Source organism: Dromaius novaehollandiae, chromosome 2 (assembly GCF_036370855.1).
Source record: "Dromaius novaehollandiae isolate bDroNov1 chromosome 2, bDroNov1.hap1, whole genome shotgun sequence".
Lineage (NCBI taxonomy): Eukaryota > Metazoa > Chordata > Aves > Casuariiformes > Dromaiidae > Dromaius > Dromaius novaehollandiae.
This window is the reverse complement of record NC_088099.1, coordinates 136166670-136194544: the sequence shown is the minus strand read 5'-3', so window position 1 is coordinate 136194544 and position 27875 is coordinate 136166670. Positions and strand designations below refer to the sequence as shown.

Here is a 27875-nt window from a genome sequence, read left to right as displayed (position 1 = left end):
TCAACGGAAAGCTGCCGAGGTCTTACAGGAGGAAATCCTGAAACGATGTACAGCCCAGAACACCTTTTGATGATCTCTAGTACGTCCATAGAACTGTTTAAGGATGGTCCAGAGAGGAAAGAAAGCTTTTAGCTACAAACAGCACAAGAAAAGTAGACCAAAAAGTGGAACCAAACAAATACCATGGAAATTAAGAAATCTGATCTCTCTGCTTAAAAAGGAAATCCTTATGATTTGTTATGCTTCAAAAAGTTACCAGTGCTTTAGCTTTGCAGAGGATATTCTTGTTCCATGCTCATTTTTTTCCAGTTTCACATTTAAAGGCAACCGAAATGTTTCATCTCCGTACCATAGTGGTTGTTATAATTTCATGGACAAATGTTTGATCAACTTTCCAAAGAAAAGATAATAAACTGAGAAATGCAAGGGGCTGACAATTCATGTTGGTTGAAGAACTTTTTTTTTTTTCATGGTAAAAAAAATTTAGAGATCTCATGCAACAGAGTTAGTACTGCTAGACCAGAGGTCAGGTCATTTTTCTACCCGTAGTGTCTTCATTTGCAGAAGCCAGACTACCCTAAGAAAGCTTCCCAATTAGACACAAATTCTGGTGTTTGGCTCCCACCACACAGACCCTGAACACTCCTGAGCTTTCCTTGGCCATAACACACTTGCTAGGCACAAGTTCTTGAGGAGAGGGATTAACAATACTAAAAGAGAAGTTAAGGGACAATATTGAATATTTCATCAAGTTCTGGGCATCCCAGCATAATCTTATTCAGCACCTCAGAAGGGGACTTAAGAAAACCAGCATGTAGAGCAAAGGCTGCAAAATGAAATATCTCATGTGAAGTCAGATAAAATGTGTTATTCCACCAGAAATGGAAAACCCCTGGAGAAAGGGGTCAGGAAAGAAAATAGGAAGTAGGCAATCAATTTTTCCACAGTGCCCTCTTCAGTGTCATCAGAGCCTGATTGTCAGGCTGGCTACTTCTCATCTCTGGCAGGAAAGCCAGAGGAAGGTTAAAAAAAACATAATGCCAGCATGGCATTGAGTGGGAGGAAGGTTAAAAAAACCATAATGCCAGCATGGCATTATGGAAACCATAAGGGAGTTGTTTTGGGGCAGCAGACTAGCTGTAAAACAGGCTCAGAAGTGTGAGCAAGAAAACTGCCTTCCATTTGCATATTTTAGAAATGCAGTCTCATTTCTATATTCTTTGTGAAGAAGCTGTGAAAAAGATCTGAGCAATTTTTCCTCTTCAAAGGAATAACCCATCTTGCCTCTAGTACTGAGTTAGTCCTTAAAAGTGGCAACAACATGAACTTTCTGCCCTTGCTTTAATGGTGGCATTAGAACAGAGAGCATTGTAGCAAGTGAATGTTAGAAGATATGTTAAAGGGAAGAATAATATCTAAAAAAACCAAGGCTGCACCAATGTAATTATGGATTTTGCTGAAGGTTCCACCTCACCACAAACTGCATGGAAAAAACCTGAAAAGTCACACATGCATCTTCTATTTGAAATGACTGCTCAGAAGGAAAGACTAGCCAAATAAAAGCACAGCTAAAAGCAACTAAGCCTTTATAAAACAATTCCATTTAAGATAGCAATATTTATTGGGTATTTAGAAGAAGTATAAATTGATGAAGCATGTAGCACAGGGTTTTAACACAGATAATTTTTTATTAAATGTTATCATTTTAAGTATTCAAGTATAACAAATGTGTGTTGTGAACAGCTATATTTTTGGCACATGGCCTTCATGAAGTTTTATAAATCTATAAAATACTCAGGAATTTAAAATATATTTCCCTAAAACCTCACTGCACTGGAACAGCAACCCTTTAAAAAGTTGAAGGCTATTACAACGTTAAACCTTAAAGTTTGCAAGAGAGCTCCACATTCTTCTACTGGTATGTGTATGATTCAGAGACTAATCAGCTGTCCTCTTCTTTGGAAAACTATTTAGGAAGTCCAAGTCATCACTGATAGAAAGAAAAAGCGGAAGAGGCACTGTAAAGAGTCATTAGATTCCCCATCGCCATCTTCTCATTTAATCTTTTCACAACGGAATAGAAAGGTTCATTGGCTACAAGAGGAAAGTCGGTGATCACAGGAAGATGCAGATTCAGTGTGCCTTTTCTCTCGAGCCTGCTTGCATTCACTCCCACTTGACAGTGAATTCAGAAGCCATCTGCTCACAGATAATAAATTAATAAAGATTTTCTTATCCTTTCCAGCTTTTCTGAGTGATTATAGAACTTGTAATTAATTTCAGTTGTAATATAAATCTACAAGAGCTACAGATTTACCAAGTATTTGATGGAACTTCTGCCAGATACAAATACCTGCTCACATCTCCTACAAAATAAACATTGGGCATCTGCAGTACTTACCCCTAATACATCAGCGCAAAAAAATCCATATAACAGCTTCCAATATAACCCAGTTCATGTGAGGAAATGAAGACACTAAAGAGAAGTCATAACAAGAAACTCAGTCAGAGAGGCAGAACAGTAATCCTCAAAATGACACAGGAGATGGAAGCAGCAAACCATAGAGATGAGGTAGATATTAATCTCTGAAATTTCTAAGTCTCCACATGAAGGATGAATGAATTATTCCTTTGTTTTCATCACACTCCAGAGGTAGTTACTGCTCAACTAATACTTGATTTAAAAGATACATGGTGCAAAACTAGAGAAGGCCACTAACAAGCTGAACATCCATGGTGGTCCTTATGGCTCCTCTCTGGGATCACCTCCTTGTTCTTTGCTCTTATGGTGTCTAATGGCAGAGGTGGGATCTGGCTCATTAGTTGGACTGGACTTTTTGGTAGTCTGAGGGAGCTCTGTAGTACTTATTGTGCAATGGCAGCACAGGATTTGAGTGGTTCTGGGAGGCTTGTGGTAAGCCACCGAGTGAGCACTGATGAAGCAAGAAGAGCTCCTTATCCCACACAGAAGCTTTTTAATATTTTATTCTTTGTATTTAAAGATTTAAATTTCTGAAATGGGTAGAACTGGAAAAGATCACCTGGGTAACCAAGAATGGCTACTAAAATTTCATTAGTCTAATAACACAGAGATTTAAGCTTCTTTAAAAAAAATTAAGCTTCCTTTTAACTTTTTTAAAATCTATATCTCAGGTAAATTTCAAACAATACTAATATGCTAATAATGTCATTATTAGTATTGCAATAAGCCTACTGGAAGCTCATAATACACTTACTGGAAGTGGCAAGGATAGCATGGCAGTGGAGCCCCTAACTTATTGTTTCATGAGGAGAATGTTTTCCCCACCTCTTATTTGTCATATAGTTAAGATGATAAGATCCAAGCCTGAATCTCTCTGAATGCCTTTATGAAACTGATTGATCCTGAACGCTTTCAGATAGCCTCTTCCACACTTGAAAGTGAAATCGTGTTTTCCAGGGAAATGATAAGTGTGTCTATGGCAGGTTTTCCCTCTGGACAGACACTGCTTGTCCTTCTGTGCCTGACTGCTTTCTGTCACCTTCAAAAGATCTCAGCACCTTTGATAGGAATCAATTTACTTTAAGACAAGCCTATTGGTGGGTGTGACTCCAGGCACATTAGGTCAGGTAAGGGAATGTCTCATGGGACCAAATGAGTAGCAAGGCTGATTTCAAAATCCTAACCCAGACTTCAGCACATGGGTTAAAACCTTTGCTGCACAAGCAGGAAAAGGATTAAGCATGGAGTGAGATATGAGCTCAACTGGGAGATGGCAATTTGCAGCTGGAGAGGTGGGTTCAGATGTCACCTTCCCAGCTGTTAGTTACTGTGTCTCCTTCCCAGCTGTTAGTTACTGTAGCTGAGCCCAAAGCTCTGCGAAGGCCTGTCAGTCCAACCATGTCATCCTGAGAAAGGGATAAATGCCCATCCCAAAGGTCTGGCTCTCCGTTAACCCCAGGCTCTCCACATGACCCAAGGGCTAGGCAAAGGGGGTCCCAGAGCTCATCCACAGGGTTTAACCATGTAAGAGGCAGGGTAGCATGCATGCACATGTATGTAGAACAGGCATCACCTAAGCTGAAGTCTTACGCTGCAAGACCAAGGCCATTTTGCCAAATCTACAGATTTTCTCAACTCTTTTGTCCTGCATGTGGGTGATTTGTAATAGCCATTCTGTAAGGCCTCCTTATGCAGCTCATCCCAATAATACTAATTATCTATCTGCATGAGTAAGAAGCAGGTTCATGTGTAAAGCTTATGGGCTGGAGTCTTCAAGTTTCTAGATGCCATGGAGACATAGGTAAGTCAAGGACTTTTTTCCATGCTTGAGAAGCAGAAGAGAGCAAGTTCTCAATTGCTGGACTGAACAGTCTACAGGTGACACCGAACAAGATTTTCTTGAAATACAATATTGCCCAATTCATATCTATCCCAATGCGAAAGTACAAAACATTTTCACCTTGTACAGGAGGATAAAACTGGCACTTCTATGGTGAAAAAGCACTATTGTTACAGAAAATCTAGCATCCAGTTGACGGAAAATAATTAAAAGATATTTACATCACAGCCTCTGTTCTGCACCAGAATTAACTCTCAGAAGGGAACATCTTTACCAGGGAAACCTTGCGAGAATATTGAAGAGATTATGTGGAGTTACTTTGGGTCAATATCTCACTCCTCCAGAAAACAGCTCTTTTTGCTGCAATTTCTCACTGCCAGGGTTCTGTCATTGTTTTTGACAGAGTAGAATTTCTGCTGTTTCATTCTGTATGCTTGAATTAAGCAAAACAAAAAACTCAAGATCCTTTTTTATAGATGTTTGGAGAGAAACAATTACCTGGTCTTTATAAGAGAGCTACTCCTGTTCTATTAGCACGATCACTAAAGGGTACCTTCCCTCAAACTTCACATATCCCACGTGTTTGAAATCTTTTAATCCTAGTCCACTCCATTCCCTAACTGCTGTTCGGTCACTGTAACACAGATAAACTCTAGGTTCCCAGCCAACAAGTGGCTCCACTGCTTCAGGACCTGCACAGAGCCTCTATAATATAAGCAAGATCGGGCAAGAGGTACTCAAGAAAATTCACTCAGAAGATGACAAGTCTGTAATTTGTTCCTATATCCTTTGTGAAGAGGCATCATGCTGTCAGAACAACAATTTCATTTCTTTGGACCAACCAAGTTTTGCCTTTGGAGGAAAGGAAAATAGAAGGTTGGTAGCACCCTGATGGAATAGCATCTGTGATTTGCGTAATGTGTATCTCGTCTGTGTAAGCTAGTCATTAAAGACTCCAGTGAAGATAACTTACACAGATGAGCTACACACTTGATTTAATTTCCTATGTATCTACTTCATAAATTGTGACATAACAGCTAGTTTGTAATTGATGCATTTATGTCTGCATTTGAAAGGAGGTTTACTGCGTAGTGAGATACAGGATGTTTGTAAAATTCCCTTTCTGAAGATATATCTATGTTTCTATTTGTAATTAGGATGTTTCTCAATGAAAACCATGCATGACATGCCTCTTTGGGGAAAAGTCTCAGAAATTAACTTGAAAAATAAACTAGTTTGACTAAATCCAAGTACCATCTAAATACAATAATTCAATTTGCACTAGGAGTCAAGATAACTATTCAGTGTGACTATTCAGTGTAATGAAAATTCACTTACCAGACCTATATTCAGCCAAAGGTCTGTTAAAAAAAGAATCAAGGAATTGTGAAAACATCATTAGTGTGACAAGGTAAAAACAAGCAAACAAACAACTAGAAATAGAAGAATCCAAGCAGGGACTTTTTATCATTACCATCCTCACTAAATCCTTGCACAAGCTATGGCTCCTGGTGGATGTCATTCCCCAGCCTCAGGACCACGCTGGGGAATGAAGTCAATCTAGAATGAGAGGTAGTAGTGTAGCATTTTATCATGTCATTGCTCTGCATCTGTCTTTAAAAGGAGGAGCGTTTCTTAAAAAAGTTTCTTAAACTTTTTATTTTATTTTTATCTTAAAGTTTGCCTGGAGTTGAAAGTGGTTTGGGGCTGACTAATAGCCCTCAGGCATCACACCTTTCAACAAGTCCCCAGGGTGTTAACACAAGGTGAGGAGTGGCCAAGGGATCAGCCGGAGCCCCTCACCCCATCGTACCAACATACCAGCAACGGAGGGGGCTTTCGCTACGAGAGCGCCAGTCAAAGCTTCTTTGCCAAGGAGCAGGTTGCAGGGGAGAGGACTGGATATTATGGCATTCCCTTTAGAAATATGACAAAGACATTTTTAAAATGCATTTTGGAAACAGCATTTACTTTTTCCTGTCTTTCTTTAGGAAAATGTATGCAACTTATGCCTTGGAGATTATGGGTGATAATAAAAATGTCTTTGGTGAAATACATCAAGTTGTTTGTCTAACAGCCTGGAACAGAGTGAACAGAGATCAAGAGGGGAAGGAATTTATCTTGTGCTCATCTATCAGTAGAGAGAGATTATTATAATTAGTTATTATAACACAGTTATTTAACAAGGTACAACGTGATCTGTTCATATCCCAGAGTGCAGCTGGAAATTTCCCATCAGAAATCTTTTCGACTGTAGAAACTGAAAGATGCAATAGGAAACACTTAATTTAATATCGGGAATTCACTAGGATGGGAATGTATATTTGAATAAGCCACCTTTATTTTAAGAAGTCATGCGTATCACTCTTACATCTCGGAATAAAAATTACCAGAACTGATATAACTCATGTCAAAGATCATCCTGCTGATAACAGCTGAAACATAGTTTTTCAGCAGTATAGGGCTTAGCTTTCTGTGCTGTGACCTTTAGACTCTGGTAATTGCTCCAAAGCGTCAGTTCTACCAACGTATGCAGGCAAATGGCGAGAACATTTTTAGGATGTAGGTTTGTATTCTCTTTAAGGGTAGTCCAGATGAGACAAGGCCTGAAAAACATAATATTTTTGTGAAACTCCTATGAAATATCATGTCAGCCAGCTTTCAATAATTCAGTAGAACGTAAGTCCAAGAGTGATGATAAAAAGTGGTTAAGAGTGACATTTCCGAAGAACTGAAACTTATCTTCAGAAAAAAATGTACATCTGAGAAAAAAAACAGAAAGCAGGGAAAAGTCTGAACAGACTTACAGCTACTACACTGCTAACACGTGAGTGGAAACCAGTGATTTTTGGAATACACCATGCATCTAGCTGCTTTCATGGCTGTCCAGCAGTACAGTACATACATAGCAAAAGCATCCTGCTATATACTCACTACAATCTCCCACTCTTCTTGAGACCCCAATAAAGACAGCAGACCTCTGAAAAAAAAACTCTTGACATCCACCCTGTGAAGATGTAGTAGTTTTATAACACCACAGAGACTCAGTGTATCATTGCTCTGTTCTTCGGGGTAAAACTGATGGGTTTTTTTCCCACTTTAAACGTTTTTCGTATATTTCGTATATTTCATATTAAATGTATATTTAAACGTTTCCACGTATTACTAAATCATTCCTGTCTCTTCACTTTCCAGACTTAGAATGGATCCTGCAGATCTGCATTACCATTTAAAAGAAACCCAGCTGCATATTTCTCCTTTAAAAAGTGCTTGCTTTAGGCTCTTCATGTCACAGTCCTGTCCATACTTCATCTGTACTGAAAAATAGGTCTGAAAATGGGTCAATCAATCTCTTTGGTAAAAACGGATGCAAAGAAATCATCTCAGATGACTGATGTCACTTATTCTGTGGTAGTTCCATTTTCCAGCAGACTTATTACATGCGAGTTACTACAAAATGGATATCTGGTCATTTTTGTTCATCTCTGGCTTCAAGCTGTTCAAATTTTCTCTTTGCTCTCCTTTTGGCATTCCGACTTGTCAGTATTAACACTCCTTGATTTCAGTAGGTTGGTATTTGGCAAGATGCTTGCTGAGATCACATAACTTCTATCTGCATGAGTAGGCTATTCAATTGTGGTTATAAAAATATTTGTTTCTCCTTCCCTTTTCCTTGTTTTGTTCAGGGACTGATGTGCTGACGTTGTAATGACAGCTGCCTCACTCAAGCTTGTTTCCCTCAAGGACTCTTCTCTAATGAAGCAGTTCAAAATCAGTATGCTTGTTTTGGTGTGATGCCTCATAAGGTTGCTAAACTTAACTGTATTTTGAAAATTATAATTTAAAAGTTAGTTATCCTGGAGTTTATAATCAACAGTAAGTGCTCCAAAAGCCTATTTGTAACTAGTAGAGTTTCTAGTTCCTGACTTCTACTGCAGTAAATGCGCACACAATTTATGAAGAGATCTTTCACTTGCACTTACCTTCCTTTATATCAGCAATAGCACTAAAATTACTTATGAACACATAAGGCAGATCTCAGCTGTGTATGCTAAAGACTTGGTCAGTCCAATGTTCCCAATTGCCTTTCACTTTTAAAACAATCCCTCTCCCAATCTTCCCCCACACTTGAACGTCTATACAGCAGTAGAAACCAGTTCTAAACTCTGCACTAGCAATTTTTTGAGAGACATTTCTAAGTCTGGCTGACATGCTGTCAAAAGAAAAATATTTGCTAGTGAGCTTTCTAGATAGGCAGCCAAAATAACAGCCAGACTTCAAGCAGAATAATCTGTTAAAAAGGGGAAAAACAAATCATAATCAGAACTTCTGGCTGGCTATCAGAGAGAGCTGTGTAGCTCTCTGATCTTTTAATACTGATTAACTAACTCTGCAAAGGAACAGCAAAATTAATTTGCATTTCTGGTTCCTCTCCAAATGCTAACAAAAAACAGGATAAAATCTCCTGAAACATTCACTAATGCCAAATTTCTTCACAAGGTATTCATGCATATGTAAGAGGCAGTCACAAATACTCTAACTCCCTCCAGCTGGCTGAACCCTGGATGTTTTAGCTAGTGAGGAAAAAAATACTAAAAAAATTTTTTTTGTTCAGTTTGTAATTAAGATTTGGAAAGCTGCCAAGTTATGCTGTCTTCAACTCAGAACCCCAGAATTTTGTTTAGAATTGCATTTTAAATTCTATTTCTTACTCAATATAGTTTTTGCATTATTTCATGAAAGTCAGTAATAATCCAGAACATACAGAACTATTACTGGAATATTCAAACATGACATTGTTTCAATATTCATTATTTTCTTTTCAATTTTAAAGTCATTAAAGTCAGATGCTATTTGATATCAAATAAAACATTTTGTCTTTTCTAAATTAAAGAGTGTCTATCCATACTTTCATGAAACATTTCTAGGGGAAAAGAATATTCACTTTTCCAACAGATTGGGCTCCACGTGTAAGGTAAACCTGGTCTAGCAATTATACTGCCTTTCACTTATCTAAGATCTGCCCAAGAGGCATAATGCAAACACAATAGCAGTGTCTAACTGTTGGCTGTTGGCTGCTACTATTATAGTTACATCCATAAGTCTCCTCTTGTGCCTAGGCATTATTCATTAATGAGGTGAAGGTATGAAAAAAAAAGTCAATGTTGTCTCTCATTTTACTCATTGACCTTCTTCACTGAAATGTAACTTCCTGACTTACTAGGCTCCAGATTATGAATAAAATACATTCAGCAGGGCAGCATGGGAAGGCATCCTATCTTGAGACAACGCACAAGATTAATGGCACTAAAAATAGACATATTCGATCAGTAGTTATTTGCATTTACAATGGTACATGCAAAAGTTACAGTTTTCAGACACAGTTTAGGCTTCATACAAGCCTTTTCTAGGTAATGCTAGTTAAATAATAGCACAACTGGGTTGAAGGAACTTCATCTCTAAGAGGAAGTCCAAAACCTCTTCTCAGTTCTGTGTGGAGTAACTAACTCCGAATGGCTTCCCCAGTAATTCCTGGCAAACAAGCGGTCTGAGCTCTGCTTAGCAGGGAGCTACGGCATGAATTGTGCTCCTGTTGCCTTGACTTTTTTCCCACTTCCTGGAGAGATCCAGGAATTTCTATTCTAAAACTTTTCCTAGCACTACATCAATTCCCATACTGTTTGTCATCAATAAAGACTTTGCAGTTCCACATTGCAGAGCAGGTCTCCTTGTTTTCTCTGTAGAAGAATGACCAAGGTCTTGATGGTAAGAGCATTAACTAGGGCTACAAAAAATGCAGTCTACATACCTGACCCAAAAGAAGCCCTTAAATCAGAAGGCCCACATCCCAGGTGACCTCTGGATTATTGGCTTCATCTTCTTCCTAAGAAGGTGAAGGCTTCATCCTTGTAAAAAGTAAGAACATACTCCTTTTCTTAGAAGTAAAGAAAAACTATTCATGCAGCAGTAAAAGCAATTAATGGAGCAAAATGATGTATGTGGTGGGGGAGGGGAAAGGAGAATAGTTAGAACGTATCAAATATTTTCTATTTCAAGAACACTGTAAAAACATAACCTAAAATGTGCCTTCAAAATGCATATTTGTGTAAATATATTAAGAAAATTATGGACATGATTATAAATTTGGACACCTAGCTTATTTGATTTAGGCGCATTTCAGAATAACCTTGAAATGAGCCCCAAAATCTTATTTAATTCAGAATTGATTGCTTATCCATAAATCATGTCTTTCAAATCTTTGATTATAATTTGAAAAGCAGTTAAGTGGTTTCAGTGCCTAAGTGCCCCTGATTTCCAGAGAAACTGGCATTTCTAATGCCTAAGCTGTTACAGAGAATATCATTTAGAACTGTAAATCTCCTAAGCTTTTGAAAACATAACCAATTTATTGTAACTAAAATATATGTGATTAAATAATTGTGCTCTTGGACTTTACTTATCCCAAAGTTGTTGCAATATGGAGGGAAAATAGAGTCACGTTTCTATACAATACATAGGCATTACTGTTGCTTCTGTTAACAAAATAACGTTTATTTTGACAGAAACTGCTGGGAAACTTGTGAATACCCTAATCTTACTGCCTACCCATTTCTCTGCTAAAAACCTTGATAAGTCTGACAACATAATCAGCTCGGAGAACACTGAGATGTTCTTAAAGCTCAACAAAATCCTTTCACCTCTGTTTATCCTGTTTTATATCTATTTCTCCTTCCTCTTCCCAGCAGTCTGAGAGGCGTGCTCTGTCTTTCTGTCATCCCTATAACTTTGGAGAGAGGTTGATAAACAGGCAGAAGGACAAACTCTCTGAGAAAGGGCTGATCTCGAGCCCTTCTCCTCTCTGCTCCTGCCCTGGGATCACCAGGAACGGGGCCATGACCATGTCACGGCCCCCAGCCCAGGGCGATGCAGACCAAGAGCTCAACGAGCTGCTGGGGCACAGGAATCCGTGGAGATGCACAGCACACCAAAGCCAGCTCCAGCAGTGCTGACACGCAACAGTGGGCACCTCTTCCTCAAACAGAGAGATGGGGCTGCGGGCACAAAAATAGGCTGAAGACAGCAGTACACGTCCAGCCTGTCTCAGCCCACCCAGGTGAGAGCACCCTGGCTCCTCTTTAAGGCACCATGTCAAGGATGCAAATTACCATCAGTGCTAACCAGTGTTATGGCAGGTGTGTTTACATCTCCTGGCAGCTAAGGACAGACCACAGCCTTCACAAACTCTTCATTTCCTGCTGACAAAATCATCCTCCAATAACATTATTTCCTATTTTTCCTTTTTCCCCATTTAATCCCTCCTCTTCTCCCAAGTTAGCTCTTGCTCATGAATAAAACACTAAAAGAAGCCCTTTGTTTTTTAAAGTGTCCTGTGCTTTCTGCCTGAATGAGCTGCTTTGGTTTCAGCCACAACAGCTGCTGTTTGCACTATTCGGCCTTTCAGGATGGTTCAGCTCAGCAAAACCTACTCAGAAAAAGATGGCAAGAGGTGTCTTGCTCATTTAACAAATGTGAGCTAACATGTAAAAGGAGTGCTGGCTTCCCTGCCTTTGAGAAAAAGAGTTATATGCTCTCAGCAACTCTCTAATGACATTAACAACTCTTACCAGAGCTTATTTGAACTGAAATAGTCTTGTGCATTATACCTCCCCCCACATTTTTATAAAAAATTGAATTAAAATGCCCATTTGTTAGTCTGTGATTGTATTACATGACTACTGGTCATTCAAAGATTCAAGGCTCCGTGCTGGACAGTATCCATGTTTTCAGTTCCTTCACGATAGGCAGAAGGAAAGCTGCTAATGCACAGTCAAGCACTCTAAGATCTCACTTTCTGATGACCTTCCTGCTTCACTACCAGAAAACAGTGACAGCACAAGTTGAGCAGAACTGGGGAGAAAAGGTATTTCACACCACTCCTTTTGCTGCCACATCAGACACAAGGGCTATCAGCAGCAAGGCGCTCTTTAGCTCTACTCATAAAATTTTGGTGTAGAACTGTCTTGGGCACTCACATTCGCTTTATGTAACTTTAAATTATTTCCTAATCCCATTTTGGGGTTCTTTGAGCTACAAGGGACATTCATAGCAGCTGGAGGGTCTCACTCAGCAGCAGAATGAAAGAAAATCTAGATAAAACACAGACAAAACACACATATTGATATTCTGTTGTTCCCCATGCCACAGAAGTACTAATCCCAATAACTGGATGTTGCCCAGATTGTAACACACTGTCAAGTTAATGATTTTAACATAGTGACAAATCATTTTTGTTTGTAAGTAGATCATAGAATAGAAACATTTGACTGAAAATGAGAATAAAGTATTTTCAATCTTTCTTTGTATTTGAAGCTTGAGTATATTGAGAGAACTTTCCCAAATCTTCAGCTGTCTATCCAAAAACACATTCAGTTATCTTTTTCAACCAGTTCTGCTTTTCACAAACATGCCTAAAATGCACAAGTCATATCATTTACACATCATCTATATCACCAGATTGTGCAAAATATTCTTTTAAGAGTCAAGGAGGTACTCAGATTTGAATGCATCATTTCTGTATTTTCAGAGACTGAAAACATGCTGATGAGTGAAGAGTCTCACAGCTGTGTAAACAAATGGTGTTTTTCTTCCCGACTGCCTTCACTAGCATCCTCACAGGTGACTTAAGCACCATCTTTCCTGAATTACTGGAAGACTCTGCATGCGCAGCCATATGCGTATTGATGCTCTGTTGTTATCGGATGCTTACATTGCACAGCTTCTAATTACAGAATTGGACACTGACTAGATGATAGTCTGTCAAATTAATAAATTATAACTCAGTCGTTTCTGGCACCACAAAGACCTGCTGTATTTATTTTTTAACTGATTTTGATTTAGATCATAAGGATGTTAATGACTTCCTCATAGAAACAAAAAGTAATATTACTCCAGAAAGAGACTTATGGATGGATATTTATGACACATTCAGGAGCTAATACAGAGAACGCTGCTTCTTTTAGGCATAGCTTACATATTTTCTCTTTCATATTCTGCCTGCTCCAAGTAGAAATAGCCAAAATAAAACAATAGGAGGCAAAGGACTAAATGCCTTGGAGGACACAGAACCAAGTCCTTAATTACAATCAGTTTGATCAAGGTCCATAAGGTGCTGAGTGTTTTCTCTAATGGCAGTGAAGGAGAGCTGGAAGACATCCAGCACCTTGCAACTCTGCTGGAGAGTTTTCTCTAAACGCAAAGCAGCAACTGGAATAAACGCTGCTGACAGTGAATGATCATATACCACTGCAGATCAAGTTTGTCCTTATGAGAAAAATAGCTTAATGCTCTTCAAATCCTAACCTACATGGAACTGTGCAATTTTTGCCCTCTTTTTTTTTTTTAATGTAACTTATGCAAATTACAAGAATCCTCCCCCTTCTGAGTGTAGGAAAGATTAGTTTTTTAATTGCATCAGCTGCAGTGGAAAACCGTAAATGCCTTTTATTAAGCTAAGTTTTAAATTAAGCACCATGAAGGAATAATTTCAACATCATCTCTGCCTGGTATTAGCAAATCGAAGAAGGGAAAAGGGAAAAAAAACAGAACAGTGTGATATAATAGGCACAGGATGGATGGATGAACTGGTCTTAAAATTAATGAGCTAGGAGCTGACAGTCATTAAATACAAAACAAATAACCCCCTTCGTTTCTGATGTGATGACTGATGGATTCATGAACTAAACTCCATGGACAATTGAACTCCAGTGCCCAGAAGCAATTCCAAGCCTGCAGCCGTACGTGAGTGCTTCTCAGGCCCCCACACGGAAAGGCTAAGAGCCTTTCCAGCCGCCTAAGACTTGTCCCCAAGTGTAAGCAATAGACGGCTTTTAAATTCTCCCATCCTCTCAGGTTTTGTATCTGCAGCTTGGAGTAGCAATACTTTCAGGACAATTACATCTCTGATGTTATGTTATTACTGAATTGATTTTCCAGTTGGGGTGTGCGAGTCTTTATCCTCTTCATCTTTGAACGTACAGCAGAACAGAGCGTATTCACAATCCTCAGTGTCAAATTCCATGTAATTCTACAGGTTTACTACTTCATAAACAGAACTGTGTTTAGAATTGCATGAATATTCATGTTAACAAATAGTTGAAAGCCAGATGAAGGGGAAATTAAGATGAGATTTAAGTTTTCAAACACATTAACTGTAGCCAGATGACTAGATATAACTGAAAACAGAATCATCCCAAATAACATAGTACCATACATTTCCAAAGCACGCCTGGTTGCTTATCTAATGTGACATGTTTAGTATGTTTCGCTGCTGCAGAAGTGGGAGCATTTCTTTAGAGCCTCACAGAGCATCCGTCCCACACCACAGCATGTGCCGCAGCATTCAGCCCGTTGCAGAACCGTGCTCCCAGACCTCGGCTTTCACTGAACCCCCAGTGCACTCGCACCAGACACTCCTGGAGCCCCACAGCCAGAGAAAATATCACAAAGGTGAACTACTAAATGCCATGAGCTTTTCCTAAAACAAGATCATTATTATTTTTCTGGGTTTTTTTTTTTAATCACCTGTAAAAGATAGGTGGAAGATGTAAACGTGATTTTTACATCCTAGTACAAAATTGGATTTTTCTCTAGGTATTTCAGTTGCAGCATTGTCTATCTCCTGCAGTATCCCATGTTAAAAAAAACAGTTAAAAGAAAAGCATATGCAATGTGTGTTTTGCTTCCTGACCTTTTAAAAATATTCAAGCTGGTGTTCAATTTAATAACATTTCAACAGCAAATACATTTTAATGCGCAGAGGACCATTCTCAAAGTTCACAAAACTGTTTGCATAGATGAAGGAAGGAGCTGAAAGACAGTAACAGAAGGAAATAGCTGCAGGTTTCTCTCAGATGTAAGAAGAATTTGAAACCAGCAAGTTTGCTCATACACAATCTGACAACACACAGTTCTGATCACCCCCAGCTCCAAAGCAGCATCTCATAGCACCCAGGTTCAAAGCTCATGTAAATCATCAGGAAACCTTCCATTAGTTCAGTGGGGTTTGAATCAAATCCTTCACTTTTCTGTTACACATTTTCCTGTGACAGCATTGCAGAGCAGAATCAGAGCTTTTATAGAAAGGACAGGCACGTCCCAAGGAGGTACGTGAAGACACCAGAATACAGGAGAGATTATGCCATCACCATACCTCCGCTCTCGCCCTGATTCAGAATCGCGCTGTAGTTCACATGTGTTTTGACAATTCATGGTCAATAAAAGAAGTGGAAGGTACCTCTTGGACCTGCTACAAGTCACACAGAGAGGGCATTGGTGATTTATCTACCTGCAAGTGAACATCAGAAGATTTAATTAGACTTATTTTCTCTGTTTATGGATCCAAAAAAAAAAAAAAAAAAGTCTGGTTTCTGGGAATGCATTTGTCTTTCTGAAGATAATTTAAATAATCTGAGTTAATTTCATGTTGCAGACCCCGTTGCTTATTGTCATTTCATAACCTAAATCACATGTTCTGGCTTTTCTCCCATTAGTAACAAAACTGCCTATCAAGGGCCTGAAAGTGGAAAAAAAAAGCAACAAATACCAATAAGGGTTTGCAAAGAGTTTTTCAGTTTTACATTTTTCAAAATTTTAGGAGCTATAAAAATTCTCACAAGCCACTGAAGCTTGTTTAAATATTTAGATGTAGCACAACCCCAAAGGCAGGTCACTGTCATTTCAGCCGAAATGTCTGCTGTTCTTGTGTGTGTGTCTTATAGGTCTTTCGGTCACTTTTACTGTTGCTATACAGGCTTTGACTTTTAGGCTTTTAGACTGATCTATGGCTTGATTCAACTGCCTGAACATCAGCATGGGTGCTGCCTGAGCTGCCTCGGCGAAATCCCACACACCTGCACCAGCTGCCTGCTGCAACTGGAGCACTCCAGAGCATCTCAAGTTGCACTTGTTGAGGCAACTAAATTATGTCCGTTGTGTTAAAGGCCTTCCCACTCACTTCCCCGGTGTGTCCATGTGCAGGTAAGGTGTCTCCCCACCATCTGTCCCTTGTTTGCTAAAGGAGTGCTGCTCTGTCCCTGCTAAGAGCAATCCCCTGGTAACACCACCAGCCTGCAGACTGGCTCCACTAGCTCAGCTGGAAACATACTCTGATCCCTGCACTGGGAATCGGCCAATTCCCAGCCTTGTCTTGGGTAGCAGGTGCTCAAATGAAAATGTCCAAAACACTCCTTTACTGGGATACCTCATCTCGGAGGAGGTATCGGGGGGGGGGGGGGGAAGGGGAGGAAATGGCTACCTAAGCCAAGGTCTGAGCTTGCCATTGCTATCAAAAACAACTGTTTAAAAACAGAAGTAAATGACAATTTAGACAATAGCATCTCATTGGACATGAGCTCCAGCAGCAGCTTGCCACATGGGGCCAGGCAGCACCTTCTCCTCCAGGCACTGCCATTCCAACCCTCCCGCGTCAGGGACCAGGAGGACACACAGCTTCAGCCCGCTGGCCAGCCAACAACTTGGGATAATAAGGTGAAAAGGGGCAGCTCTTGGAAGGGAAATCTTCTCTCTCCCTCAGGTTCAAGACAGGCACCCCATCCTCTGGCACTGGTCCCAGTGTGGCCCCTCGCCTGCAGGAAAGGGGTCACAGTGCTGAGCCCCCACCGTGTGCCTGGGACCAGGGCCAGAGGGGCTGTGGGCCAGGTAAGAGATTTCTCCCTCCCTGCAGGAAGCTCTGGGTTTATACACACTTTCTTTCAAATGACAAATTCCTCATAACCAGAGCTAGACTGGGGGGGCAGGGGGAAGGGTGTCCTTGCAGGCATCAATATTTTCAAGCCTGTTATATCCAGCTGGCATATATATATTCACTGAACATGTACTCTGTTACTTTTTTTAATTCCCAGTTCAGTTCACCATTATCCTTTTGTAGAGCTCACAGATAACTATTAAGATAGAGTGCTTTAGAAAAGCACTCAATCAGCATGTAAAGTGTTTTTTCTAAATCAGCTCCCACCCTCCCACTGCTGACATCCCTCACCCATTGAGGGGCTTTTGCTGATACAACTAACCATTTATGTTCAGTGAAGCTGTCTTGAAGGCAAAACTCCCAGCTGAAGCCATCAACTTCTGCTTTAGACAAAAAGTCTGTGCTTGCAGGATGGTCACAAGATGTAGAACTTACAGTAGAATTTGATTTTTTTTTTTTTTTTTTTGACTCAGCCAAGAGCCCTCAAACCCCATTACCCCACATCTCCCTGCAGCTCAAGCACAGGTAGGACAATGCAGTTTGGTAAGCAGCATGTGGTATATCAACACCAGGCACATCAGGGCATTGAGCATCAGAGGGTTACTTCTGCATCTTTGGTGCTGCCAGCATTGGCCCTAGTTTAGCTAGCTCAAGGTCTCCTCCCAGAGGGAACATTTCCCTTTTAGAGTTTGGGTCTGTCATTAGCAGTATCTAAACTGAGGCATCTTCAATAAGAGAAAAAGAGTGACTAAGATAACAGCTTCCACTAAATATTGTTAACTGTGGACTTCATCTTCCCCTTTGACAAACTAAACCAAATATATAATCGAAAGACCATGAGACCCTGTGTATCTAGGCTTTCAAGAGAAAAAGCTTTTTTGTTTTGGTTTGGTTTTTAGGCCTAGTGGCATGGTACTGATTTAATCTCTCCCTCTGGGAAACTGCTGTTTTTATGGATGTTGTTGATCTTTTCTATTTTTGCATTATTTAAACATTCTGTCACAGACAAAGGCACTCAGGCTAAATAATTTAAAAACGTCTAAAACAAAAGCCCTTTAAAACACTACTTGTGAGGGGAAAAGTTTTATCATGAGTGCATTGGATTTAACTTCTATAGTGATGCTCTGTTTATGCACACTCTATGCATCAATTCTTACCTCTGAGTGAACTTCAGGAAAAAATACTAATGCAAGATTGGCAAGTATTGTGGAAAGTATTCACTGAAGCTTTTGAAAATGCAGAGTTCTATTCCCTTTTGACAATATTTTGGAAAATTCAGAAGTCACAACACAGCACATGAGCCCAGTGAGAAAAAGAATCTAACCCACCTGATGCTCCTTTATCCTGCTCTTTAAGACAGATAGTTCAAGACCACTCTTCTTCACACAGGGCAGGAGAGTGTTTTCCTGCCCTTTCACACACAAAATCCTGATTATTCTTTATTGGGTATGGATTTGAACTTCTTGTATCTCTTAGGACCTAAAAAAAAGTAATGAACATATTTTTTCTGGAGAACATGTTATAGTTTTCCACAAGGGTTGACTAAATGACCAGTGCAGCTATGTATTTACTTACTGCATGAATATTTCATAGCTTAAAACAAAACAACAACAACAACAAAAAACCCACACACCTTTAAGTCTTTGCTTTTATTTTCCCAAAATGGCAAGAGCAAGTGTGCAATTGCTGAGAGATCAAAGGTAAAACAGCAAACTAGTTCCTTGGAAAACTGGCCTGAATGCCTATGGTGTTTCTTCCTCCACGGAATAATTTTGTCTCAAAGACATGTTTTATTCTATCACGTGGAGGCTACCTACCAGCACCTGTCCTGGATAGAGTCTTAGTGGTACCTACACAGAAATGCCTCCAGGAGGAAAGCTAAAGGTCTGAATTTACAGAGCACTAACAACCAAACAAAAACAAAACAGACCATTTTTTCCACACAAGAAGCAGTTAAACTGCAGGACTCTGACATAGGATGCTGTGAACCTGAAGAGCTGGGTTCAAAAGGGACTTGGACAAATCAGGCCCGAGGAAGACTAGAGAAAGATTCTGGCATAAACAGAAATAAACCCCACCAGGTTCCAGTAGAGCACTTCAGGGAATTATCGAGATTATCCTGCCCTTATACTGGTCCCTATCTATCTGGGGCTGCCTACCGACAGAGACGCATTCCTGTATGAAATGAACTTTCAGCCTCAGCAAGGCCAGCCCTTCTGGTGTTCTCGGGCACCACTTCCCTGTGCTGGTACCCTAACCATATAGTAATGTGTTAAGAAGGCTACTCTGATATAGCAAGAGTGTGATGGAAATAAACTGAGTCACTAAGGAAGCCTTCGATTTCCGTTATTACGCCATAATGTCCCTGAGCAGACAAGTCCTACAACAGATCAAACTTCTGACAAAATGCTTTGTTTCCCGGAAAACACAACACAAAATAAAACCTCTTGAAACATATTTCTCCCAGCACCAGGAGCCCATAGATAAAGAACATCTCAAATCATTTATAGCACAATCATATTCCCACAGCCATTTCTGCAGACTGTTGGCTGGAACTATCCATGTAGCCATTCAGTGCTTTGGTAGTAAGCTACAAATATTTGATTTAGCTTTCCAATAGAATCCTGTTCAGCCTGATATCTAGCATGATGGTACATATACCCCCTTAAGTCATGCCAGAAAAGTAAAGGATTTCTGCCAAACTAGTTTATTGTTATTCTCTTTCCCCAATGGCTATCAATACCACAGAAATCTGCATGCAGGTCTTCCGCAAAGGGATTGATTTTACCCTGAAGTCTGCTACACACAGGGTTTGGTTGGCCAGTGCTTTCTCAACAGAGCTGCTTTTCCCCCAGGGCAGTGCTAAGAACAGAACACCTCTTCATCTTAGTCTAACTAAATATTTTTAATCAACATTCTTCCTCCAGACTGAGTATCTAAACATTTTTATACAACAGAAGCAACCATTAAAGTGAGAGGTACAAACTAGCAATGCCACCAGATTTCCCATGCAGTTCATCTTGTTAACCCACTAGCTGTGTGCTTGCTTTGTTTGGTTTCAGAAGTCACCATAGCAAGAGACTGTCAGAGCTAGCTTCATAAACACCCGTTGCACTTGAAAAACGTCAGACTTAAAGAGGAGATCTCAATGGTTATATTTCTTTTCCCTACTTACAGATCCAAGACAAAGAGACCTCATAAAAACTTTCTTTGAAATGATTAGTCACTGATATGATTTCATTACACTGATTAGTCACTGATATGATTTCATTACACTGATATAGTCATCACACTGCAGTAGATATTCTCCACACAGTGTATTCATATGAAGCAGGTCTAATTGTGATTTAAATCTGATAGTTTATATTCCCTGAAGTTTTGTCCATGTAAGTTTAACACAAGGCTCATCAACTGTAGGTGCCACAGGGTTAAGACTTTTAAAAGATTCCAAACAGCCCATAACTAAATTGGCCAAATAAATTGCTGTCACTTTAAGTTCAATACCCCATACACGTGATTTTTGTGCAGCTATCCACGCAAAAAGACCCTGAAGATAGTTTGCTTGCTATCCACCCATTAAAGAAAAGAATCATGATCCAATTGTTGCAGTATTTTTTCCACATTACAAAGGATTACCAGCCACTGATGTATTACTGAACAGAGAAAGCTGAAATCTCTTTAAATCTCAATTTTCCTTTTTTTAAAAAAAATTTGTTTTACTAATATACCCTCTTTTCACACTTGAAGTAATTAGCAGTTACTCGGTCATGAACATACCTTTCATAGTTTTAAAAGCACAGAAGTCTTGTTATGCTGTACTCTCTGCTACCACCATTATGATGAACAGCCCAGCAGGCATTTGTTAAACCTCTCCTTTGAAGTACTATCGTTCTGATGCCACAGATGTTTCTTCTGCCCTGACCTCATGAATAAGATTATATGTTTTCCGTTCTCTCTCATTTGCACGTAATTTAGAGTCCATAGAAAGCAGGAAAATGAGAAATTACATGCCTGCAAATTTAAAAGACATTGAATTAGATTGCTGTGCCCGCCTTGACACCAGTTCCCTGCTGCTTCTCCTTGTTCAGAGCATTCTGGGGGCCTTTGAGCTCAGATTCCCAGAGTCTCTCTCTTTTTCTAGTGTTCTTCCATATTCTTGAACTTTTGAACTACACCTTCATTATTAGGCCTTATATTAGCTTTTCATTGAATTAGTTTATCAATGAAATAGTTTTGTTAAAATCAATCCACTTCAGTCTCCATGTCTCATGCAGTGGTAGGTTGGAGCTAACTCCTACATATCAAGAACATGCAAGCCTTTCACATAGAGCAGACACAGCTACAAACTGAATAATACGTTCTCTCAGATATTTGAAGTGAAGAAATTATATTGAGGGAACATCAGAGAACTTTATTTTTGGGAACTGTAATTTGAAGGCATGTTTGAAAACCCTATTATACAGAACTGAAAACTCAGCAAAGGAGTGATAACCTGTGTTCTTGTTTCAAATAGGATTTAATCATGCTGGCATGCATGACAAAAAGAAAATAGGATAAATACAGCTTTTGCCAACTAAAGTTTACAAAGGTAACATGACCCTTCTGCACAATTTGAAGTCCATGCTGGTATTCACATGCTGGTCTAGTTTATTTGGAAATTCAGATTATAAGTTATCATTAGTAAATTGACTTTCAAAATTTACGTGGATATAGTTGTCAGTTCTCTTTTTTTTAAGCTGGAAAAGGAGGAAGAGAGAAAAAACAGACAAATTAAAAATAGCTTGTTTGGATAAACCCATTCTTCAAAATTCCCATATGATTTGTTCATCACTGTTCCTGTATCCTCAACATGATTAACATTATTTTACTCCAAAAAAACAGAATATGACCAGGTAAAGAGCTGACCACGTAAGTAGCATACGTCAGCATCCCTTTTCTGTCTGTTTCAATATCAATAGCATATTAGTTGTGTTTTAGCAAACCTCTGCCCCCTAGCAAGTATTTTCAGAGCATCCTTGAGATCTAAATGCTTTAAGGCTGACTATCAGTTACTAATTTTTATTTTAACCAGGTCCACAGGAAAACCAGACTTAAGAAGAACTTTAATTTCCAGGAAGAAAAAAAAAAAAGAAAAGAAAAAAAGAGGAACACTCTTACACTAGAATGAATTGTTGTTCTTGCCAATAACTGATCTACTTTCTCCTCTTATTTCAGTCAAACCTCACAGAATAAAATTTAAAGTTTTAGGATACTCATTTTTAATAAGTGATCTAAAAATATATATATATTTCAAAAGCATTGAAAACCCAACAAATAAATCACTTGAAATAAATATTTTTCCATAACACTAGACTTGCCATGATCAGAGCATAGGGGAAAAGCACTTCTGTAAAGAGCTATATGGAATTTCCATAATTTTTATGATAAGGACATAGGTTTTAATAGGAGAATGAATAAACTGAAGAACTTAAACTTCTCTCTCCAGACTAGAAAACCAGAGATGGGTATTTGAGATGATCTAAATAGAAATGGAGCTATTTCTCAGATGCAATGTAGAATCTTTCACTTCATCTTTGTTTTCAGTGATTTTCTATATCACTGAAGAGTCATTCAGAGAACATAACTCCAACCTAAACAACAACAACAACAACAACAAAAATGCTCTCCCTGGTACCTCATGTTCAAGCAGATTATATAGTGCATTGTACCTTGTGGGAAGAGGTGCAAATGAAGCCACTTCAGAAGATATGGGCAAAGGATTCACTTCTGCTTTTGACCTTTTATATGCCAGTTGCCTGTCTTGTTTCAGGTAGTTCAGTCAGTAAAACACAGCTGCCATTTCCATAGATTTTAATCCTTCTGTAACCTAACAGGAGCGCTGTTGCAATAGCTCCTTTAGAGAGTCTAAAAAGGACTTAAGGTGCTGTAGAAACCCAGTTTCTTGGAGAGCTAGAGCTTACTCCCTTTCCAAAGCCTAATGGAGATATACTCACAAAAGGTACAAGATAAACGCAGCATAGCAAAGCCTGCACAACTCTGACAAAACTTTTATTCCCCTAATTGCAGTTCAAGATCATAAAACAACATAGAAATGCTTGAATCAAAAGTGTAACTGAAAAGCTAAGATAACACAGCACAGAGTCATTTTAAGACCTCCCCCCTTGGTTTATAGCTTTATAGAGAAGTTATATTTGGCAATTCTGGCCTCTTCTACCTCCCTCTGTTGGATTTGCCTCATTTGTCAAGATTCCCAGCAAAACTAAGTCCGGTGTTTGAGTCCTTCTATTAGGAACTGAATAACAATCAGACAGAAACCAGGATAAGGAGGAAGCTTCTATTTCTTAACCTAAAAGGTAAAAACAGTTTGCAGATTTGCAAGAAAGCACATTATGGATTTCTGTTTACAGATTATCATCATCTTGTTATCAGAACCATGGCAGAGCTGATGCCTCTTCCTACAAGGAGCCAGCCAGCTGCCAGCTACACACAGGGAAAAAAAATGTGAAGTCACCAAAACTTACCAGAAGGGTATTTTGCCCTCCTGATACTGAGTTCTGTCCCCTTACCAAGCTAATTCAAACTGTCATTTGTCAACGTTCATAGCTCCTGGTAATTCAGTACATGCTGTACTTTATATATATAAAGAAGGAGGCCATGTAATAAACAACTTGTCTTCAATGCAATCGCATCTCTTACATCTGCTTACTGGAGCAAGAAAATAACCCACTGCACATAGTCAACTTATAATTTTAAAAAGCGCTCAATCTTTAAGCCACCAAGGCTCTGCAGCTAATAGAGCACATATGGGATGACAGGCCCTATTTCAGGCAAACAAACAAGATGATGTTGGTGTGCAGCATGCCGAGCACAAAGGGCAACAGCCCCACTGGAACAGGGAGAAATTATTGTAGTATAAATAACTGGTAAAAGAATATTTCATTTCACATCTGTACTCAGAGATAGAAATAGGCCACTGGTTCTAGGAGTGACATTTTAAATACAGCTTAGGTCAAGATGAGTTTCCTGGCCCTCTTCATTTACTGCTGCTCTCCAAGAGTCAAATCCATCTCCCCATGCAGTGGCCTCCAGTTCTTTTCTCAATTACAAAGCTGTTTGTCTCCAGTCAAGAAATAAAAATGATAGGCTGTACTTATGTAATCACAGCAACTCATCAATGCTCAAACTCATGGCATCCGTTAATCACGTAACTGCTGCCAACAGCAACACAGACTGGGTTTTGTCCCTCTCCTCAACAGAAAATTAAATCACAAAAAAAAAAGATGAAGTCACAACCTGCTTGTAGGTATTTTATGAGCAAACTTAACCTCAGTAAGTCCAATAATTCTGTAGATATCCACTCAGTACTGCTTCTATCCAAGTGGATGTTATTTTACAGCAAAGTTTTGAGAGACACAATAAACCACCACATTAAAAATCAAGACAACAGCATATCAGCTCTTCTCTGTGTGCATGAGAACCATGTCCTATTTAGGTGTTAAGTGGATTAACTTATATTGCTATAGCAGATGAAATCAAGTTTGCCTGGCTGGATTTAATCTTCATTCTATTTATTATACATCCTAGTTCCCATTATCTCTGAAAAGTCTTCAAGCTATTCAGGAACTTCAGTCTAAACGGAAAAATCATGATCTGCAAGCCTCAAAATAGTGGTTAGACTAGTCAGTCAGGCTGTGAACGCTCACAGTCAAATATCTGATCTGATTAATTTGAAATATCAATTTAAAGACACATTGTCTCCCCCGAAGGGTGTTCTGAACACCAGCCTCAGAAAGCTTCTTAATTTATTTTGCTGGAGGAGTTCCAGTTTGCGTAACAGATTCACTGAGCTAGATATAACCTCTGCCTTCCGCATCTGAAACAGGTACTCAGGCTACCACATCCCATTCTCTGCCGCAGCATTTACTGTCAATATCAGATAGAGAGTAACACATCAAAATATGCTCTCCAGCAGAGGCTCCACTACCCACTTGGAGCTGGATATGAACTAAAGGCCTCCAAAAATGGTGACTATGATTTCAGACTGGGAACTTTCCAGTCCTACAGTCCATTCTTTTGGAGTTTCTCAAGTTGGCATCATCACTTCAAGAGCTATTAATTACCTGCTTTTAAGGTAAGCATGCAGGAGAGCTGATGGTATGCTCATAGTAGTTACCAATACCATAGTATCTAAGAAATTTAGTTAGGGTAACAAATCAATAACATTGATGGCCTGATTTTTTTTTTTTTTTTTTTTTTTTTTGTAGAAAGAAAAAAAAGTCATGCTACTTTAACAGTCAGCCCCTTAAACTTTAGAAATATTTAATTGTGATTCAGCTCAGGAAGAGAACCACAAATCCTATTAATCAAGGCTTGCTATGCAGCTACATGTATGAAAAAACAATCCTGCATTTCAGGGAAAAAAAATAAAATATTTTAAGTCTTGCAGGCACAAACAATACTGAATCTATCCTTAGCTCCAGAAGAGAGAAAGTGGAAACCCTTAATTCTCTCTGCTAGTAAAATTAACAAAACATAAAAAAACCCTCTACACTTATATTCAATAAGCTTCTAAAACCTTACAACTTTATCCTCATCACAAACACAGACGGTGTTCATTTGCAGCAGTCAGGAATTAAGTTCTGTTGGCTCACATTTTGAAATACTGACCAGTGAAGACCAAATAGGACGAGCAAGTGAAGCGGGGGAGAAGAGGACAGATGGAACACGAGTAACATTGCACAGCTTTAACAGTGACGTGAGATGGGATGATATAGGAAAGAACAGTGGCACTGACAACAAGGACCACATAATTAGTAAATCCAAATATGGTAGCACAGAATTATCTCAGATTCAAGGTCTACTTAATGCTATATACCTTCCTGTCAAACCCGCAATTTAGCACATATCAAATAAATCATGAAATGACTGCACAAGTACTGGTGAAAAAGGTTACTGTGTGATGCTAATAGGACATCATATTAGTTACATCAGAAAGACAGTAACTGTTCAAACAAGAAAAAACCTGGGGAAAAAAAGTTGAGACAACAGAAGTGATTTTCCCTATTAACTTCAAGGCAGCAAAAGTACCACAGAAATGGAGTAATGCAATAACGAATAATACTCAAATGATTTAGGATGCTTAAGAGGGAAGCAAAAATTGACATAGTTGACCACAAATCTCAGGATGCAAGAGAATAACACAAATTCAAGGACAAGAGAGCATAAGCATATTGTCTTCTTGCAGGGTGGTTCAGTCTGTGTGAAAAACAAGTCAAAACAGCAGACTGTCACAAGATAATTATGAAGTACCACAGCTTTTAGAGATTCCCTTCTACAAAAGCATATTAAAAATACTGCAAACAGCTTAATTAAGGAATTTTTTAATTTAGATATAATACTGCAGCTTTCCCCAGAAGGCATAAGTCTCCCATAGCAAGGGCAATAGAAATATGGCATATCAATTTAGCAATTAAAGCTCCAGTTATCCACTAGCTAATTAGTTCTGCAAATGCTCGTAAAGCAGCCTGTGTTCTCAGCTCAGGCAGTGCTCTCTTCTCCTCTTTAGTTTCTTTTCTGTTTTCACTTTTCCTTTTTTTTTCCCCCCCTCTTTTCAATCTTCCTTCCCCTTACTCTTCTTCCTCTTTGCTCTCCTCTTGTCTCCTATTTCCCTTTTCTCTTCTTTCATTTTTATCCCCTTCCCTATCCCTTTGCCTTTCCAACTGATCTGTTGGAAGTGGTGTTTGTTCTTACAGAGGCACGGCCGGGTATAAAAACATCCGAGAACAGCCAAAGCAAAGCCAAGCAACAGCTAGGCAGAGTTGGAGACCTGGAGTTGGCAATAGCCAAATCCTTGCAGCTCCCGCGCTTGCCATGGGAGACAAACAGGAGCAAACTTTCTCCATTTCGGCCCTTCACAAAGGCTCCTCGGTGTTGTAGGACTGCAAGCTGGAGCCCGTCTGCCTGGCTCAGAAAATACGGACCCCCTCTTTGCGAGTCGAGCACCTCCTTCGCTTTCTTGTGTAGAAGGGCGAAGGCCTTTGGGGGGCTTCCGCCTGCTTGGTGAGGGGAGCCCAGGGGCACGCGGTGCTGCTGATGCCACATGGGCTCATCGGTGGTGGCTGCCAGGGCCTCGGCTCCGGCTGCCCTGGGCAGGTGTGGGTCACCGAGCCGGGCTGGGCACTGCAACCAGGGCTGGCCGGCCCTGCAGAGGGGCTGTGCCCCTGTGACAGCACAGAGGTCACGTCACAGAGGCAGGGGCACCCCAGGCCTCAGCCCCACAGGGCCATGGGGCCCACAGCAGGGTGGCTGGGGCCAACCCAGGCTGCAGCAGCCTCCACACGGTGAGCACAGCTGTGGCCCAGGTCTGGGTGGGACGAGGGCCAGGCACCAACGCCAGTTCCCTCCTGGGGCTTCCTAGCGCTGCAGCAAGGGCCAAGGCACACACAGGAGCGCCTCAGGTCAGGGACATCCAGCCACCCACAGCTCCCCCATGGACATAGGGCCTTCATTGGGAGCCTCCACGCTGGTGCCACTTGCCCTTTCTGCACCCTGCCTGCCCGCAGCAGCCCCTTGGCCCCACCACATTGGCATCCAGGGGCTGTGACCCCTTCGAGCCTGTGGGCACCAGGGCCCGAGCCTTCTCCCTGCAGCAGCCCCTGATCAGGCAGTGCTCTCCAGCCCTGTCCTCGCTGCCTCCCAGCTCCCTCGCCCCCTCTCCCATCCTGCTCCTTGGTGCCTACAGCTCCTGCCCCCAAGGCACAAGCCTTCTCCCACCCAGCCCACCTCACCAC

At 40.1% G+C, this 27875-nt stretch overlaps 1 long non-coding RNA gene across 1 annotated transcript; it reads right to left on the bottom strand.

Annotated features, from left to right (window-relative positions):
• Window positions 1–1836: 1836 nt before the first annotated feature.
• On the bottom strand, window positions 1837–21209 carry LOC112981648 (uncharacterized). Its single transcript, XR_003258771.2, has 5 exons — window positions 20863–21209; window positions 18414–18564; window positions 15532–15666; window positions 2402–10228; window positions 1837–2199 (listed from the first exon to the last, which is right to left on the bottom strand). It is a non-coding gene; the product is annotated as an uncharacterized LOC112981648 (long non-coding RNA).
• Window positions 21210–27875: the final 6666 nt, after the last annotated feature.